Source organism: Branchiostoma floridae, chromosome 19 (genome assembly GCF_000003815.2).
Source record: "Branchiostoma floridae strain S238N-H82 chromosome 19, Bfl_VNyyK, whole genome shotgun sequence".
In the NCBI taxonomy this organism is placed as follows: domain Eukaryota; kingdom Metazoa; phylum Chordata; class Leptocardii; order Amphioxiformes; family Branchiostomatidae; genus Branchiostoma; species Branchiostoma floridae.
The window spans coordinates 2,208,052-2,221,746 of NC_049997.1; positions in this window are offsets into that span (position 1 = coordinate 2,208,052).

A 13,695-nucleotide genomic window follows, 5' to 3' on the forward strand; every position below is an offset into this window, starting at 1 on the left:
TGTACATAAATCTGTCATTATTATATTGGCAACTGCTCAGTAATTTGGGAACTTTTAATGCATTAAATGTCAAAAACAGTCGTAAAATATTTCTTATTACAGGAAGCTGCATCGGGGCGTGGAAAGGCCTGAACAGTTATATCAGACTGATGTTGTCTCTTAGAGGCGTCTTTGATCCAAATCATGGAACTTATCATGACCACCTATGCAGCACAGGGGAGTGCACTTCCACTTTCCTCTTCTGTAATGGAATAAATGAATGCAGCAACTGGGAGGATGAACAAGGCTGTGGTAAAGTTTTTGTTGTTCTTTTTCTATTACTTTAAAAGAAGTTGACTTAGAAGGTAAGATCATAACAGTGAACCAAATGTATGCTTTGCGCTGGCTATAACCCTGCCAGGATACAGATAATAATAATCAGGGTCAAAGACCAACCGTTACTTATTTGATTTGATTTGATTTATTTGCACATAAAAAAAAGGGCATGCATACAATAAAGATAACTGATGGTTAAAAACTGTGCGGGAGAGAGGTAGAAGCCAAAAGGCTTACCGGAGACCTCCTCCTGACAAACTGTTGAAAACAAATTCAAATGAGATAATTGAAATGGTATACAAATGATAACAAAACATAAATGTGTAATAACAATTAGATGATTACCAATAAAGCAAATTTATTGGTAAAATACTCTTGAAGAAGGAAACAGTGCTACTTTGAACCTTGAACGTGGACATCTTTGGGATGCCTTCACGGGTCGCAATGGATCCTTCTTCTCCACTCAGACTTGTCTTCCATGAGGGAGCGAAGCTCAGCTGTGGAGATGTTGTTGATTTGTGTGTCCCTTTTAAGGTTGTTAATGAAGGTTGTACGCATTCTGCCCCTTCTTCTCTTTCCTTCTGTTGGTTCCCAGAGGATAAGCTGGTGCAAAACCTAATCATTGTCATCTTCACTTACTGCAACGTACTAGAGAATTTCTTTTCGCAGTTTTTAGTTTCTACTTAAAGTACATTGATCTTCTTTATGGATCTAGTTTGATTTTTTTCTTTTTTCTAGAGGACTACAGTTGCTTTGGAACAACATGTGATTCAACCCACAAGTGCGGCATTCCTGATGATAGCTGTAATGGGGTACCTAATTGCTTGGATTTTACGGAGGAAAAGAATTGTGGTATGATTAATTGCATAATTAGATTTCTTATGCGTTGCAATTACATAGATAAATTTGTAGGAATAATCGGCATTTTCTTATACTCTGTATCAAGAATCGATGATCAACTGTAATTTGTTACATTCACCTGAAGAATGAAAAAGGAAGCCGAAGCCACAATAGAATTCTTGAGAACTGACTCATTTTCAGACAATTTCTATGTTTTTTAAATGCGTTATCTGACCTGTAATGAACGAACATGCGACTAGAAAGGTCGACATTTGCTTGAGAGCAAATATATGCCATATTTCAGCCAACTCCCTCCCTATGAAATGATAGACTTTTCCGAAATCACCCTTGTACGAAAATGCACTCCTGCTTGAAATGACTTTTAACTACAAGTTACAGCAAAAAAAAATTTTATGGCGTATGGTGATATTTATAATTAGTAATTTAAAGTAGACCAGTGTGGACTGGGGCTCTGTAGGACTGTACAAGATGTATCTGGTTCAAGTTGCTTGAGAAAAACTTCCAGACAGGCCATAGTCAGCTATGCTTTATTCTACAAGCTGATTTATAAAACTACGCTGAATTCTGTGTAGCCGTACTTTAACCCTATCCAGACTGGGCTTTGGGGGCATTCCCAGGACAGGGGGGAGGGCTCATTCGGCCCCAGCCCCCCCCCCCCCTTTCTATTTTCGAAACGGCTTACTGTACGATCACTAAATTAGCAGAGGGTGTTATGCTCGTCAAGTTTTAAAATTCCTGAATTCTTCATATTCATATTTTTATGACGTAATATGACTTAATTATGACGTCATTATTTCATTTTTTTTTGCTAAAAAAATTGTATTTGGGATTTCCCATAATACCTAAATATCTCGTTCAAAAAGTTACCAATAAAGGCAGAATATATCAGAATATAAGTGTTTAACTTATAAGACTTCTGATGTCAGAAGCTGACGCAATGACGTCAAAATGACGCCATACAATGACGTCATCATTTAGCCACCCTCCATCTTAGATTATCAACCTAATAAGTTTTAAGATACATTTTTTCAACATATAACGCTAAAAAAGCCATGAAAATGGATTGAAAACGTTCATATGAATGTTTTCTGTAAAAAAAATACCAAGTAGTGATGAAATCCGAGTGAAGATAGCTGGTTGTAGTTTTCATCATGATATTGGCGGCCATCTTGGATTTTGAACAATTACGTCATCTCATTAGCATAATTTGTGTATATTTAATCATTAATGTTCAACTAAGATGTGTTAGACATTAAAGATATATGAAAAGAAGTTTCATTTAGCAAGACAATCTTGAAATCCCATTGTTTAAACAAAAATTAGTGATTTTTGTCAAATTTTCCTTCAGAAACCCGTTGCCATGGCAACACCAAACTTATAAAACTTTTTTTAAATCGTTGCCAAAAATATTCTAGGAAAAGTCACCAAGTTTGGTTGTTCTAGCACAAGCTGTTCGGGAGCTATAGGACGTCAAAGTTACCGCAGGCACTTTTAGACCCCCCCCCCCCCCCGTTTGGATAGGATTCAAACATTATCTGTTTACGACTACTGGCTTACGTGCATTTTAAAACTGTTTTGAAAAGTAACGCCAATACTTGCTTAACTATATAAGCCTGCCTCCACTGATGTGAAATTCATGGTGTTTGTGACGAGACCGAGGGCTTACATAAGCCAAACTTCTTGAGTAAATTTATAGTATAACCGTGGTCTTTAAAGAACGCTTGCATATAGAAGTGCAAATGTTATGTGCGACGGGTCGTTCAGTGTAATATAACCAGCTGCTGCCTCGTTGCGTGTCTGCGAAGCTAGTGTCTCACGCCGAAGGGCGGTTACAACGGCTATGTAGATAGAGATACAAATACGTACTCAAACGATTTCCGGGAATAAAACAACTAATTTGGCATTTGTTTTAAACGACACAGCATTAACCATCTGTGGGGATACAATGCTAGACGAGCTACGATACAAGGAAATCAGCATCGATCAATATTGTGATGGCAAAGATGACTGCAGGACAGGGGTAGATGAAAGCCCGAGGAGATGTGGTAAATAAATTGTATGTTTATACGCCCGAATAAGTATCGATTCTTATTTTTTTATGTGAACCGTAGTCAAAAAACCCAACTAAATGACATTTTTGTATTTGTACAGCCATGTTCACAGACAGACTGCCATGCGCCCGTTCGAATATTTTTATTCCAAGAAACAGCATCTGTGATGGTATACCGGATTGTTTGGATGCTTCTGACGAAGATGCTTGTATTGGTAAACTATGACTTTTATAATTCCCATAATTATTGTCCAATAAAATCAATCAATTAATAAATATGGAGGAAAGCAAAAAGATACAATGACGTATCTAGGGCTTTTAACAAGTTAGTCAAATTCTTAGCAATAAAAAGTTTGCATCGCTTCAGAACATACCAATGGTTAGTACTTGTTTTATCAAGCTATACCTATGAAATCGTACGTAGACTTTAAGTACCAGAACTCTTCCTAATGTTTCTGTAGGAAGCGGAGCTTGTCTGCTACCATTATCTATACTTCAAGTCAAGTATTCAATCGAACAAGGTATTGGTAAAGATGAGGCTATTGACAATAGCCGTGAACTGACCCTGGCTCGATGGACGGTGGAGGAAGTTAATGACTGGTTGCAAATTGCTTTAGAAGACCCCGCGCTGCTTTCCGGAGTAAAAGTATTTGGTTCAAGACTGTCACGTACTCTACACTTTTCGTTGAAATACGGGTTTTCGACTGATTGTTTGACAGAGTATACGGAAGAGGAAAAAATTAAGGTATTTGTAAGCTGTGTTTTTAAGCCATTAAAGTTCTAACGTATAGTTTTTATCAAAATTATGTTATCTTTTAACCCTATCCAGACTGGGCTTTTTGGGCCTTCCCTGGCCTGGGGGGGGGGGGGGGGGGGCTCATTCGACCCCCCCTTCGTATTTCCCAAACGGCTTACTGGGCGAACACCAAATTTTCCGGGGGGGGGGGGGGGGTGGGGGGTGCTCATCGAGTTTTATAATTCCTGAAATTTTTCTATCATTATGACGTAAAATGACGTTCTTATGACGTCATTAATTGATATTTCTGGCTAAAACGGGGAATTCCCATAATACCTAGATATCTCACTGAAAAAGTTACCAATAATGGTTTCTTATCAATATTTAAGTGTTACAAGACTTCTGTTGTCAAAAGCCGACGCAACGACGTCAAAATGACGTCATAGAATGACGTCATCTGTAGTTTAGCTATCCGCCATCTTGGATTATCAACCTTAAATTTTTCAAGATACATTTTTTTCAACATATAACGCTAAATCCCCATGGAAATGGATTAGAAACGTTCACATGAATGTTTTCTGTAAGAAAATACCATGTAGTGATGAAATCTGAGTGAAAATAAGCTTGTTATACTTTTCATCATGACATTGTCGGCCATCTTGGATTTTGACCAATTACGTCATCTCATTAGCATAATTTATGAATATTTGATTATGAACGTTCAACTAAGATGTGATCGATATTAAAGATATATGAAAAGAAGTTTAGTTTAGAAAGAAAATCTTAAAGTCCCATTGTTAAAACAAAAATTAGTGATTTTTATATTTTGCCTTTCAGAAACCCGTTGCCATGGCAACACGAAATATCATAAACCTACCCAATTTTTTTAAAATTGTTGCCAACAATATTCTAGGAAAAGTCACTAAGTTTGGTTGTTCTAGCACAAGCCGTTTGGGAGATATAGGAGGTCAAAGTTGGCGCAGGCACTTTTAGCCCCCCCCCCCCAGTCTGGATAGGGTTAAAAACATGCACACAACAAAGAAATCTTTGTTTAGTAAGAATATTGTTCATTTTGCATTGTACATTTTTATGTCTGTGGCAACCATACCACGATACCATCCACTAAATATCTATATGTTAGAATGAATCTGACGTGAAATGTGAAAAATACAGAAATTTCACTATTCAGACGGTTTCGAACAAAAAAGAAAATACCAGTGAAGGATAGCTTTTTGCAAGTCCGGACTTGATTAACGGTATACCGATTTTTACCGATTTTTTTTTGTTGTTGTTGTTGCTTCTTTTCAAATTGGAATTAAACGTTTTTACAAACCCAGTTCCGGGTTTTACAGGTACGCACTACTAACTATATACCAGACGATTTTTCAAAATGGTTAATGACGTCCTTTCTAATTCACCCGATTTTTCCAATTCTGCATTTTGATAGGCTAAAGGTGGAAGACGGCTACAAAAAAGAACGTCTTTTCCCCGTCGAAAAAGAAAAATCGCATTTTTTAGAATTTCTACCTAACGAATCCCAATGCTTTATCTAGCAAATTACTTCATTTAGCACAAAAGAAGCCACTCCCGAACCAAGACTGTAAATGAAGCTTTACTAACATTTCTAGAACATGCTCCCCTGTAAGTCTTACGCGAAAATACAATACTGTATTCACTAAAGGGAAACGAAAAATAACGGCCCACGTTAAATAATTCAGAAAAAAAAAATTTGCATATTCATTCATTTTTCTTGAACTTACTTTATATAAAAGATGCCATTACAAAACAAAAACAAACAAAAAACAATCATATCAAATCATAACATTTAACGTTATTATGATGTCTTAGGTATTCCAAACACCCACCAGTGGTGCTGGGGATTGGGAACATTATTTGGCCATAGCAGTGCAGGCCAATGTGATTAGGCTCACACCGCAGTCATGGCAGAATACTACTACTTGGGAGGTAGGACTATTGGGATGTCCGGTAAAAGGTAAAGTATAATTACCTTCGCCAAGAAGTTTATATTTTGGGTAGAAAAATAGTGCTTTGTCTATATATGTAGGTCAACTGCATATAACTTGAGTAGCTGTGGATAGAAACCCATGACGTTTGGCATTTGCAGAAACAAAGGTTCTGTACTAAAACGGTTCACTTGGAACTTTTCGTCCTGACTGCAGCTTGGCGAGTGTATGCATTTTTGCGGTTGATGACACGATAACTCAAAACGTTGTAGATCAATTTGCATGATATTCAGTAGATTATGTAGGGGTTGGCAAAACAATCGTCAAGTTTGATAATTTGTCTCCTTGCGACAAAGTGCAGTACTGTAGTGGAGCGTTAAAGTTGGTGTTAAAACTATCCTTCTTTTTTTGATACTGGGTAACACTCCTTAGTGTTGGGGCAATCCAGCCAGGTCGAAGTACTACTGTTTTATTGGCCGTTCCTCAAGTGTTGTAACACCTCTTCCTTGAACTTGACGGGATAAGCTTGAAGGGTGGTTGAATATGGTAGATTATTCCAGTCGATAGTGGTTCTTGGGAAGTAATAGTATTTGTGACAATCTGTAGTCTTGATGAGTTCGGGTGATTATGTCGAGATTGCCTTGGGTTCAGCTGCAAGTAGGAATCAACCGGCAGGGCTAGGAGAATTTGTCTGGATTTTTGGAGAATTGTAAGTATGTTGGCTCCTCTTCTATTTTTGAGTGTATCCCATCCCACGTCCGAGACTATTTTAGTGGCACTTGACTGAGAATTTGGATGGTTAGGCACGTTTTAAACAAAACTGGCCGCTCTGTTTTGGACCGCTTATAGTTTGAAAATGTGGTCTTTATGATGAGGATCCCACGCTGCACTAGCATATTCAAGATTTGGGACAGTCGTGAAAATAGCGCTTAACGAATCCAAGTCCTTGCTGCTTTACTTATAATGATATTTATATGGTTGGACCATGATATTTGGTTATTTAAGGTAACACCCAAGTATTTGTGATTACTGGTTTCCGTTAAAATGTGGTTTCCTAGTCCATAGTCATGTAGTTTGGGTTTGCGTTTTTGTGTGAACCTCATGACATGACATTTGTCGGGATGCAATTTTATCTGCCAATCATCTTGCTATTTGTCTAGTTTGTTAATGCCATCGTGTCGCAGTGAATGGTCCTGGTCACTTTTGGTTTCCCTGTAGATGATACAGTCATCTGCAAAGAGTCTAATGTTGGAATTTAGGTCATCAGCTAAATCATTAATATATTTAGAAATAGTAATGGGCCAAGGACGGTGCCGTGTGGCACCCCAAAATCTACATTTGACCATTCAGAGTGTGCACCCCGAACCACCACCCTTTGCTTAGAATTTATTAAGAAGTTCGTTACCCATTTGAGCAGTTGGTCTGTAACACCGTCGTTTTTTTTTTTAATTTCATGAGAAGTCGGTTATGAGGCTCTTTATCAAATGCCTTGGCAAAGACAGTGTTAATCATATCTGTTTGGGACCTGGTGTAAAAAGTAGTAGCTAAATCATTATTATAATTGGTTGTAAATATAAGTTGCGTTTCACAGGACCTTTTCTTATGGAACCCATGTTGATTGTTGGTTAGACTAGTACAGACTGTTCATCAAAGTGATCCGTAATCTGTGAGTGAATTATGTGTTCCATAATCTTGCTGCAAACACAGGTAAGAGACACCCGGCGGTAATTGGAGGGATCAGATTTATCACCTTTCTTGAAGATAGGTGCAATGTTAGCTTGAAGCCACGGATATGGTATTTGACATGTCTCTAGTGATTTTTGGCATATAATAGTAAGAGCAGTCTTCAGCTGGAATAACATCAGGGCCATTGGCTTAATGTGGGTTTTAGGAGTTTTTTATGTCATCGGTGGTTATGTTCAGGTCAGGCATAGTCGGGGTGTTACTAGGGAGTAAGTTAAGATGTTAATTGTTTTCTTTGGTGAATATTGAACTAAATTGCGGATGCACCATGCTAAGGCATACTCTGCCTTGTAGGGAAGGGGTGTTACCATTTTTATTGGGAGTGGTGTTTTGGTGATGTTACGTGGCATGGAAAAATTAGTGTGGTGGCCTTTTTTGAAAATAACTAAGTGAAACCCTGTCAATGAATGGTCAAAATGCTTCTTCAGCTAGTTATGATAGCAAAAAAGCCAATCTGCATGATTGATAGCAATGTCATAAGGCCATAAGGTAAACTGCGGGAAGCCGATACTTGTAATGTATGTAGGTATCATTATAAGGTGAACATAATCAAACTAAATTATACAAATAAGGGCAGCATCCGCACAACTGAGAAAATAGTAGAATAAGCTTTATTACCTTTGCCTACATTGTTCTAGATTTGCTCAATTAATGAGAATCCTTTAACCTTATCGTGGAAAATAAAAGGAATTTCTGACTTCTTTGCAATTGGCAGTCACGTACAGGTGAACATAATTGATTATTGATTATGCAAATGGTCACAGTATTTATATTTCAGCCATACATAGTATGGTGAAATATATTGTATTCGTAATGTTTCTTTCTTCTTTCTTTCTCCTGTCAAATCTTCAAAGTGATTCATCTCCGCCGTTCCTGGACCGAATGACCTTAAATTTGGCACAGGGGTAGAATGGGCCAATACCTTGATGCTTTTTTCTCAGTTTTTTTCATATCTGCCTCTAAGGCCATACCAATTTAATTTGTTGGTTCTCGGATTTTTTCAGAAAAAAATTGAAGCGACAGGGCGAAAAAAAAAAAAAAACTTGCAACAAGTTGGGGGTCAGGCCCAGACCCCATGGTATACGTGTGCTAAAAATAGTTTATCTGTTATAATATGATATAATATATTTCGTTCTAGTTAACTATCTAATTTTTATCTTATCACGTGGTAAACACAAAACATCTTAAACAGACCAGTATAATGTTAGTATTTTTTACAGAAATTAAGCTTATTTTGTATTTAATTTAGTAGAATTTCTATTTTAACTACAACAACAGCAACAACAAATTTCATATAAGTTTGTCTCTAGAAATAAAAATAAAAACATCGCTGGAATTATTTGCCCTCCATGTTGGTTAAAATCCATACATCCAAGGCTCTAAATACATTTCATGGTGAACTGGTGCAGATGAAAAAAATCATAAATACACTTGCACTCCCCAAAAAATAAATATTAATTCTCCCTTTTTTTGTTACATGTACAATTGTTTGTTAGCAAAACATTAGATGCAACTTGATAAAAACCTCCTTGAAAAAACCCAGTGACCCTTCACTGTATTACAGTACAAGTCAAGAGCTGTGAAGTCTGATAGTAAGATAGGGGGCGCTGCTGCACACTTCACAAAATGGTTGCCGCTCGGTTTGTTTACTCCATTTTCGGACGGCTTTCAGACGAATTTCTACCTTTCAGGCATACCAAAACATGTTGACTATGGAGGTACAGGAGTGAAAAAGTATTACTTATTTATTGAGTTGTTTATTTGGGTGCCGATTTCTGTGTTTCAGTTGAAAATTTACTGTGTGTTTGAGCACATGCTCCTGAGCCATGATTGAACTTCTGCTACGTTACTTGTCCATGTGTATCTCATATTTACGATGATTTATGTGTTCCTAATTATGTTTTGCAACAAACTAGAAATGAATAAATTGGTAACAAAGGATTTGGGGGGAGAAAAAATAAATCTACTGGTACTTCCAGATGTTGAACAGTTCTGAACCCGATAGTTTGTCAGCAACAGGCAACTGAACGGAGTGGTGGATCCGATCCGATTTTTTTTTTTTTTTGAAATTGGGAAAAATAGAAGCGGCGATTCCGAGAACCAACTAATTAAATTGGTGTGGCCTAAAATGATTTTATTGAGATTCTTTGGTCAATTTTAGACCAAAACTGTATATTTTGGCCCCTGTACACTGGTATTACAACCAAATGAGCTGAAATTTGACAGAGATGTGCCTTGATAATGCCCCCATATAAATTCGATAACACTTTTGGTGTACAGTACAACAAAATGCTTATTTTTGCGATTTTTTGACCAATTTTTGACCAAAAAGGACACTTTTGGCTCCTGTACCTTGGTATTGCAACCGAATGAGCTGAAATTTGACACAGATGTGCCTTGATAATGCCTTCATATAAATTCAATAACACTTTTGGTGTAAAGTGCAACAAAATGCTTATTTTTGCGATTTTTGGCCAATTTTTGACCAAAAAAGGACACTTTTGGCTCCTGTACCCTGGTATTACAACTAAATGACCTGAAATTTGGTATAGATAGGCATTAGATACTTGGTAACAAGATTCAAGTAAAATTTTTGACATAAACAACTTTAAAATGATTAATTTTGGCACTTTTCTGAGGGGAAATTTGTTTTCTTTTGGCCTCCTGACGTGACCTTCCGTGACCCCGCACAGAGCCACACCTGTGCGCGTCAGCCGGAGAGTTAATTGAATCAAAGACCTAGCCAATCAGCGAAGAGGAGGCCAAAGGCTAATTAATATTCATAAGCGGGGCCTCATGATCCCGTATATAGCAGTGTTCCCGCCAGGGGGAGCGAAGCCCGCCTAAGGCTCTCGCATTTTAGACTATTCAGAAGGCTTTATATTGTATCAGTTCTTAGGGGCATATCTATGATAATCTCAGCAGTCACTTAACTTCTCTTCAGGAGTTTAGCGTAACACTATTTCAGGTCAAACCGTCAAAGGCAACTAAAAACAAACTTTAACGTTACTGAGTTCAACAGTACTTATAACTTGTTATCCGAAGTTGAAACGCTAGCGATGGTATTTTCGCTGCGCTGTTAGCTCCGTGCGACTGTTGTTGACGGTCTTATAACGATATATTTTGCACCCCTGTACCCTGGTATGAGTAACATTTGGTATAGATAGGCATAAGATAGTTGGTAAAATGATCCAAGTAAAATTTTTGGCATAAGGTACTGTAAAAGGCTTAATTACAGCACGTTTTTAAGGGGAAATTGGTTTTCTTTCGTTCTCCATGCCATGACCTTTCGGACGTTCACCCCACAGAGCCGACATCTGCACCTGCGTCTAGCCGGCAGGAAGAGTTAATTCAATTAATGGTTCAGCCAATCAGCGAAGAGGAAAGCGAAGGCTAATTAATATTCATAAGCGGGACCACACAATACGTTAACTTGAAGACTCAGGCCGTACAGACTTCTCGCCAGGATTTTTTCAAAGCGTCGGACAGGGGTCCGGGGGTCGCCGAATGTCCCTGGCGGGGTCCAGGGGCAGGGCCACTGTGGGGGGGGGGACCCAGGTGGGCGAAGCCCCCCCGAAGATCTTGCATTTTAGACTATTGAGAAGGCTTCTTTTATCAGTTTTTTTAGGGCCATATCTACGATAATCGTAGCAGTCACTTACTTCTCTTCAGCAGTTTGACTTTAAAATATTTCGGGTCAAAGCTTCAAAGACAACTAAAACCTCATAAACAACAAACTTTACTTAGCTCAACAGTATACAAAAATATTGTACGGGTTGCCATCCTTAGTTGAAGCGCTTATTTATAGCGCTAGTATCTTCGCTGCGCCGTTAGCCGCCGTGCGACTTTTGTTGACGGTCTGATATCCCTACGTCGCCGCCTCGCTGATATTCCCACGGACATGTTTCAAGAAAAATACCCAGCAAAAAAACGCTGTTCTGCGTCAAATTCTATTCTATAAAACATGTGGGATTCAGTGTTACAGTCTAAATATTTTGTAGAAGCACCGCTGTAGGAAAGGAGGTCCAAGCAATGTAAAACATCACGTAGCATGACGTTCGCTGTCAACTGGCACACAGCATATGACTGTTTGAAACTCTAAGTCTAATCAACAGCCGTGTTTGATTGATAGCCGGCGGTCCTTTGATGAAGTCGGCGAAAGGTGCGTTAGTTAGAAAATCTGCGTTTAGTTTTTATACGTAATTATAAGTTAGACAGTGGCGAGAATGATTATTTTCTCATCAATATTTCTCTTCAGAATTATTTGAACTTAATTGTACATCTAAACAATTGGCTTACCTGTGCAATGTTTATATGAGTAATGATCAGTATACTGAAATCATGTGTAACGTATGGCTCCTAGTCAATAGATCAGCATTTTCTCTATAGTGACCACCTGTCTGTAGTGGCCACATTTCTATCACTGGACTGGAACTTGCGAAAACTGCTGTATTTTCTCCAGAGCAAATGTATGTGTTCCTAGTGCTGTTGTTGTTTGACATAAACTTTGAACATTTAAATTGTAAGTAACTTTAAACTGTCAGAGTTTCAGCCCAATAAAACACTCTCAGCGCCAGGGTATGAACAGACTGACCAGACAGACGAAAATAAATCCTCGAACAAGGTTCAATCGTATCTTCCGGGTCTGGCAGGAAGTTGTTAAACTAAAATAAGAATAGGCTCGATGGCTGATTGCATACAAAGTAAAACAGTTTAACAGTTTTACAGCTTGAAGAAAACAAACGCTCCTACAGTACCTGCACCTGCTTGATAATTATTAAATCGTATGCCCTACTTGAATAAAAAAAGTTCACTGCAATAATAAATGTACCCACATCACAAGGAGCTTATACTTTCTTAAACTTACACCTAGTTATCGTACTGAAAATTGTTAATGACATTACATGAAGTCATTCAACAATTTTCAGTCATGATGAAAATTTTCTGAATGGAAGGTGTGATTATTGTCATTTTCTGAAAAATAGAAGCAAGCTCTGTTTTTACCTGGAATCAATTCACAATACCAGTCCACTTTGGGGGATAATGTACTGTTAAGAGGATGTTCCATTTTTGCGCAGGGGTGATTTGGAACAGTCCAATGTTGCGTGGGAAGGGGTATGGCTGAAATATGCTGTATTTGCTCTTAAGCAAATGTCGGCCTTTCTAGTTAGTTTCTTACATTGATGTTTGTTTTTTCTTTTTTTCTACATTGCCTGCAATTTCTTATTCATTTGTGTTCTGCTTAATGTCTCGAAGAACAAATTTAGTATGTGACGTTTCACTTAATTAAGAAAGCAACTGTAACATTTTATCAATCTTGTTTCGGGGGTTTTAGAGCATCGTATAAAGGACATGCTCTGTGGAAAAGAATGGAGGATGTTTGAGGAACGTTGCTACCAGAAGTTTTCCATACCGCTTGACTGGTGGGCTGCAGAGAACTACTGCCAAGTTCTGGGTGGTCATCTGGCTGCCGTCAACACTCCACAGGAGAACGACTTTCTTCGACACAACATTGGAGATGGATGGATAGGGATGAAGCTTGGTGCTTCTTTGATCAAGAAGGAAAGACAGGTTTATTTAATCAAGCTTTTCTCGCCTGCTCTGGTTCCTTCTGAAAACTGAAGAAGAGATTCACATCAAACCTAAGTCATAGTAGGAATGAACTAAAAGCTACATATATCTATTACCACGCCAAAGTCATTTCATTACGTAAGCCACAATCAATACTTCTATCTTTACTATATTGTATACACCATGCTGCGGCTAGTCTTCTGAATACAATATGTCTCGAGGTTTCATTTTAGTTTTTACACACATGACACATTGGTTACAGCTCTAACATGTTTCGCCTCTGAACCATGAGATTGTGAGTTCGAATTCCGGCTATACGTTGTAGATTACCTGACATGCACGCAACTAGAAAATGCCCTCAGGACCAAACGTTAAAGTCATGGTCCATTGTTCCTTTTGCTGAAAGGAAAAAGCTGAGGAAAGTTCTCCCGGAACATTGCACCTGTTGATATTTC